The sequence below is a fragment of the Ambystoma mexicanum genome, chromosome 13 (assembly GCF_040938575.1).
Source record: "Ambystoma mexicanum isolate Mex_15411 chromosome 13, UKY_AmexF1_1, whole genome shotgun sequence".
Classification (NCBI taxonomy): Eukaryota; Metazoa; Chordata; class Amphibia; order Caudata; family Ambystomatidae; genus Ambystoma; species Ambystoma mexicanum.
In genome coordinates this window covers 770546201-770553319 of record NC_090938.1, presented here as the reverse complement: position 1 = coordinate 770553319, position 7119 = coordinate 770546201, and the positions used below count along the sequence as shown (strand labels likewise).

Below are 7119 nucleotides of genomic sequence, written 5' to 3'. Positions count from 1 at the left end.
GAAGGTGGTGATGAACCCAAGAGTGTAACCTGTGCGAGATCAAGTAAAAGTGAGCAATCTGTGAGTACCATCTCACCAGCAACAGTGGGAAAGGAGCAGAGATGAGCCAAGCCTTAATCAGCTTTATAATTCCTGAAGAAAACACTGCTTTTGACAAGAAAGAACCCAAAATCATGTCTGCATGTATGTAGTTTAGAGGAGTGCTGATCTGTAAGCACTAGAAATCCGATACACACCCACAAACCTCACCTTCCTGCACCCATTTCCACAGAGAAATGGCAGGCAATGATAATGTGCACCATGTCTTCAGTTAAGGTGTCAGCTGAAATTATAACAGGTCTATCCGCCCAAGACAGAATTCAGCCCCTAACCGACCCCACCCTTCTCTGGTGGTTTCACAAATCAAAAGACGGACAAAAAGGGGCTAGAAAAGAGAATTTCCCATGTAGAAATGAATTTGCAACTCAAATTTAACTATGCAACATTGAGATGGCACTGCAGTGACAATACTCACTGTATCATCAGGCTCAGAAAGGTGTCGGCCATTTTAGACATTGCTTCTTTTACCCCATTCAAAACATGCCCCTGTTGCTGCTCATAGCTTTCAATATTGTAAAAAATTGATAAAAACATATGATTGCTTTCCTCCAATCAAAAGAATATTTATTTATTAGCTCTTTGTTTGAATTTCACATATTGCCATTAAACATCTAACATAGGAAAGCAGGGCAATGTTAATCATTTTTAATAATCATATATACCAGGATAGAATAATAGTTAGAAGAGGCTGAATTTGTCATCTCCAGCTACTTTCATACTGCTCTGCAGACTTGTCTCTCTCATTATTGTGATCTTTTATTCATTTCCCCCAAAATATTCTCTATGAAATTGAAAATCTGGTCTCCCTGAAGAGGGTAAATGTCTTGGAAAATCGATTTGATCAGGACAGCATGTTTTCTCTTTGATGGAGAACCTCCTCTCGCAGAATGGTAAGGCATGTTCTCCCGGGATGTGGCACCCACCTCCGTCGCCATGGACGCCAAGTTTCCTCATCATGGAGGCCTTGTTCTCTGCTGAGGAATATTAAAGACAAAATGCACCCATTTTAGGATCAGTGAAGCAGTGGAAAGAACACATCCTGATACTTTCTTGCCTACTTTTAGAATATTTCCATTCTAGTTATGCACGTTAAGAAGAGCATTGCCTCAAAAATATAGATGTATGTTTCTTGTGAATGAGGATAGTCGGGGCTCTAATACTTTGCTAATGCACACTATGGAATTGCATTCCAACCCATTCTAGGCAAAGTGTTGCAAATGCATTTCCTGCAACATCAGTACATCCAAGATGTTATAAGATACTTATACGATAATCACAACTCATTGGCCACCTGGATAACAGAGATGACGTCCCGAGCTTCTTTGGAACGATGAACATAAAGATATCCAAAGCAAGGACTGTATTATAAATCAACATGTGGAAAATGTTTGCAAGCTACTTCCCCTGACGATTCTGCATGATCATTTGCATGGCTTTATAACATAATATGGGGACTTCAGCTAACTGTCTATTGACACATAGATATAAAAGAAGTCTGAGAATATCATGTGACCTCTTCAGTCTATCTGGAATCGAGCTTGCCCGCTCTAGTGTAGCGGCTCAGACATTGAAATTGCCACAGGAAACGTTCATTTCATGAACGTCACAGAAGTGCGCAGGGTGGAACGATGGAAAGAGAAAGAGGGAAGTGGATTGACATGAGGAACAGAGATTCAGATATCGTTACTTGTAGCACAGGAAGCAATTAGCACATTCACATGAGAATGGGGTGTACACTCTGTGCTTACGCTACAAGGGTGAATTCTATAGTCTTTGGCATTTTTGAACTACAAACATGGCTATGACCAAATTAAGCAATCTTTGAAAGTTGGAATGTATCAAAAAACATAAGCCACAGGAAGATGGTCAAGGGGACCGAAACATGTACCGATAGTGGCATGATATACTATGGACGCCATTAAGGAGCTTCTTTTTTAACTTAATTGAATGGGCTAAAATTAATGGATCATCAAATCAAAGATGATAAAACAGCTGGATTAATAGGCAGGAACATTTGGCTAAGAGTGTTATCCCCTATGCATAACTGTGTACCCCATATGTGAATCTTTTTCAGGGAAAGTGCACATAGGTGTGCCAGTTATTGCTGGGTTCTCATGGCATGCCCATGTGCAGGCTTTACAGGTAAACTATTTCACCCCCGCATAAGAGGTACAAAGGTCCAGATGTTGCTGTTAGACCGATGATTTAGCCAATATTAAACCTCACAAAAACTCCTCTAAACAACCACAGACACTGGAGACAGACTACATTAAAAAGCAATACAACCCTTCGAGTGTTCTTAGTACCTGGGTATAAACACAAAAAGAGTGGTCTTGATTTGCTACAACATATATGGGATACATTACTCACCATAATCATATTTCTGATGAGTGTATCTGCTTAGATTCACATGCTATGCATAGGCCGACATCTAGTGGTAGCCCCAGAGTATTACATTTTTTGTTTTCGTAACTTGAAAAAGGGACGTCGACGGGGCGTGACAGTAATACTATCCCTATTGTGACGTCCACTATACCCATGGTCCTTCATGCGTCGATGTCCGTCATATTGTTTTGTTTCTAACATGAGGTAGCATGAGGTGTAGCGCGAGTACCGATGTAATAAAGCAGATAAGAGTATATAAGCCAGCAATCACCTATGCATCTTCAAGTCCATGGGGGAGGAAGGGTGGGCGCATGTGAATCTAAGCAGATACAAGCATCAGAAATACTATTAAGGTGAGTAATGTATCCCTTCTGAGGCTTGTGGATCTGCTTAGATCACATGCTATGCATGGATTAGTGAGCAGTGTCTGGAGAAGGTGGTGGTTTGTGAGAAGGTACAGCAGCAAATAGATGTGTTAGAACTGTGCACTAGGACCCCAACCGGCCCATAAAGCTAGGGGTTGCCCAATAGCACTTTAAGATGAGTAGCAGCACCCGTGAGATGGATGGGGATGCAGATTAATACCCTCGCATGGAATCAATAATGACAACTCAATAGTTTGGCAAAGGGAGTCCGTTTAATGACAAATACAAAAAACGGGGAGTTCCTGAACATCAGCAATCGCTCGATCTTTCTTCTCGCTTCACAACTTCAACGAACTTCATAAAAAACACATCTTTTAAACTGAAAACTCGTCATCACTGACGTGTAACGCTTAAAATGTTGCATGCAATTCTATTGGTTATAGGAAAGTAACTTTAATATAGGTACTATGTCTGTATATGGTAATGAAGGGAGGGGATTGGATAAACAGTGTCAGGTGGGGCATCTGAGCCCTTCCTTCAAAATGGCTGTGTAGACGGCACTAAAAGTACAACATCTCATTGGTTCTACTAACTATAGGACCCTAGATTACTTGGTCCACTATGATTGGGTTGGCATCAACCCTACTCATACTTTTCCACCAGCCTAGCAGCATGCAGAATAGCCGGCCAGGTGCAGGGAGCTCCTCCGCTCCAGTCTCCTTCCAATTATTGCAACAATCATCACTTCAGTAATCATGTTTCAATTATTTCTTTGTATCTTGGCATCGAGACTGCTTCTTGGTCTGGAAAAGTGAAGGCACCTGGGCATGGCACAATTCCATGCATAGGTGTGAATGTTTCATCCCTTCTGCTGGCTCGGTCACGTGATTCCGACACTGTGAAAGTCGTCTTCATTTGTGTATTTGATTTAATTTTGCCAGCCATCTGCCTCCTGTGGCTTATCTTGACCTTTCAGAATAGGATACTCTGTTCTTCTCTTCATTAAATGTATCTACTATTGGCCTACTTCAGCTGGTACAACCTTGGCTTCTTGGCATGACTTGTCTTCGTCTGAGTTTCTGTCTGTCCGTAATCCTCGATTTTTCTGCTGCAAAGCTCTCCTCGTGAGACCTTAAGTAACCTTTGGTCAGTTCTGCTCTTGTGGGTAGTGGAAGTATACTTAAATACAGTTCTTTTCTTGAGGTCGATATATATAGGTGGCGCTTGCTGCACTCTATTTTACTATTAAGCTTTAGCAAGCCTCACGATTTTGTTAGCGTCTTGTGGTTCCTTGCATATGTACACATGTAAGCTGGCTGAATATCTGCATCACGCTTATGGCATAAGCATCTAACATTTGACATTGTTATTTCGCTTTAAACTCAGGATGTAACTTATCCATGGCGTTTCGTCTCTTTTCATCATTCATAGGTCGTCATATCTTTTATATGTGAGTCAGTCCGGATTCTTGTGATGTCACTATTCGTCTTCTTTTAACACTTTCTTGGCGTCTTCCGGTATTGCATTTTGACAATCGAAATTCTGTCTCACTTGTCGATATGGTTTTCTCAATGGGTACCTTACTGTCCAAGGTTTCTTAGGTGCAGGTACTTCAATAGGTGCTGTCAGTCTGATAGGTACTGGGCAGAGCCCCGTTGTTGCTCTCTGCTGGTTTATTTGCTCATCATACGTCACATATTTTGGCGTGAACATTCCTGGCACCTCAAAGTGGGCGGTGGGGGTGTGAATCGTGTTTGGGACCTCCTCTAAAGCACCGCTTGCCCCACCTGCGAATCTGCTTTAGAATGTGTGCCAATGCAGCAGTGCTGAGTAAAAGTATGTATAGAGCTCCATGTAGCTGCTTTGCAAATAGCGTCCAGCGGGATGTTTGCAATAAAGGCCAAGCCAAGGTAGCTCCCGTACCCCTGATAGTAGAGCTGTATGCATTTCACTATCCAGTTGGAGATGGCATTTTTTGAAGCATGGTCACCTTCCCAGCCAGCTGCTATGGAGACAAACAGTTGGTCTGTTTTTCGTAGCGGTTTTGTCTTGTTTACATAGTATAAAAACCGCCCTCCTTACATCTAGTGTATGGAGGTTTTTCTCAGCTGAGCTTGAAGGGTTTTGAAAGAAAGCTAGTAGTTCGATAGACTGATTGACATGGAAATTAGAAATGAACTTCGGTGAAAACCTAGGGTGCGTTCCTAATACCAATTTGTCTTTGTGGATAACAAAGAAAGGGTTTTGCACTGACAAAGCTTGTAGTTCACGGACTCTCCTTCTGGAGGTGATAGCCCCCATAAAAGCAGTTTTATATATGAGGTGTTTAAGGCTGGACTTGCGCGTATGAGCTTTGCAAGTAGCACATTTAGGTCCCACCATGGGGGCAGGTTTGAAATGGGAGGGTGGAGTCTTTTTACTCCCTCCATGAATGCCTTGATGACCGGGATCTTCCACTCGGACACCTTACTCTGAGAATTGGTGTACGTGGATAGAGCCGCTAGGTGAACCTTGATTGGGTTAAATACTAGCCCCGAGTCTAGTAAGTGGAGCATGTAATGAAGAATGTGTGATGGCGTACCTTTTTCGACTGGCACCATATTACAAATCCTTTCGATTTGTTAAAATAACAGTGTCTGGTGTTTGGTTTTCGTGCCTCCTCGAGGATTTCCATACACCTTTGAGGTCGTTTTAAATGGCCAAACTCTATGACTTCAGGAGCCTAGCTGCCAAGTTCATGGATTGAGGATGTGGGTGTAACGTTGTCCCCCCGTGTTGGGTGAGCCTGTTGGAGGGGCACATGCGTATGATTGGATCGCACATCGCCAGTTTGCGCAGATGCGGAAAAAACAAGGTTGTCTCGCCCACATAGGAGCAACCAGGATAAGCATCACTTGTTCCTGGTACATCTTGTTCACTATTCTGCTCAGTAGCAGTGGTGGGGGAAAAGTGTAGGCAAATTTCCCTGATCAACTCATCCACAGGGCGTTTCCCTTGGATCTGGTTTGGGGAAACCTGGATGCGAAGTCTGGACATTGAGTGCTGAGGCTTGTGGCGAACAGGTCTAACTGAGGATAGCCCCAGAAGGGAAATATGTCGTCTGAAATGTTTTTTCTGAACTGCCACTTGTTCTCTTCGGGTAGAGGATCTCTGCTGAGTAAGTCTGCCAGAGAATTGAGTTCCCCTGGAGCGTGATGCGACACTAGGAACATGTTCCGCTTGAGTGCCCACTTTTATTTGGGCTAGCCTGGACAGACTTGGAGAGTCTGTGCCTGCCTGCTTGTTTATGTAAAACATAGCAGTGGTGCTGACTGTGAGGACTTGTACTGTTTGGCCTGATAGATGCACCTGTAAAGCTTGCAGGACTTTGAGCAATGTTAGTAGCTCTAAAAGATTTATGTGATTCTGGGATGTGATATGGGTCCACAGGCCATGCGCTGTGTGGTGAAGGTAATGGGCTCCCCACCCGGTGAGTGATGCGTCTGGTGTGACAATCGCTTGCACTGCAGGGTTGTGAAAAGGTTTTCCCTTCAACGGATTTTCCTTCATCCACCAGCTTAGCGCTTTAGCGAAACAACCACTAGATCGTCCCACTGAACGCTTGCCTGAGACGACTGCTTCGCTAACCGCATTGGGCGCATGCGCAACCGGGCGTGCGGGACCAGGTAAATGGAGGACGCCATCATCCTGATCAAGTGCATTGCTTTGCGTACGGTTATTTGGCAACCGGCTAGATACTTACAGCAGTATGTTCTGCACTCTTTCGTTTGATGGAAAGACTAGACCCTCTTCTGCCTTTATGACAGTTCCCAAGTTTTGTTCTGCTTGGAACAAGACTTGATGTTTTCTCGTTGATTGAGAATCCCAATTGGAACAGAAGATTCATTGTTCTCTGGGTATTTTGCTTGCAAATTTGGGGGGATTCCCCCGTTATCAGCCAGTTGTCCAGATATGGGTAAACTGGGATTGATTCTCTACGTAGGTGCGCTGCCACTACCACTAGTACCTTGGTGAATACCCTTAGAGCGGAGGCTATGCCGGAGGGTAGCACCTTGAATTGGTAGTGTTGGTTCACCATTTTGAAGCACATGAATATTCTGTGCAATGGCAACATTGAAATATGAAAGTATGCATCTTTCATGTCCAAGGTTGCCATGTAGTCTCCCTGTTTTAGCAGTGGGATTACTTCTTGTAGCGTTGTCATGCAGAATTTTTGTGGCTCGACATAGGTGTTCGCAGGGCGCAGGTCTAGGACAGAGCACATTGTTAG

General features: G+C 43.6%; 1 protein-coding gene across 1 annotated transcript in view; it reads right to left on the bottom strand.

The window, feature by feature from the left end:
• Positions 1-641: 641 nt before the first annotated feature.
• Positions 642-7119, bottom strand: part of LOC138521932 (uncharacterized) — a 101992-nt gene continuing 95514 nt past the window's right edge. Inside the window, exon 3 of the transcript XR_011283179.1 lies at positions 642-1073. The gene's annotated coding sequence lies outside the window, so the exon portion shown is untranslated. The remainder of the gene's footprint in view (positions 1074-7119) is intronic.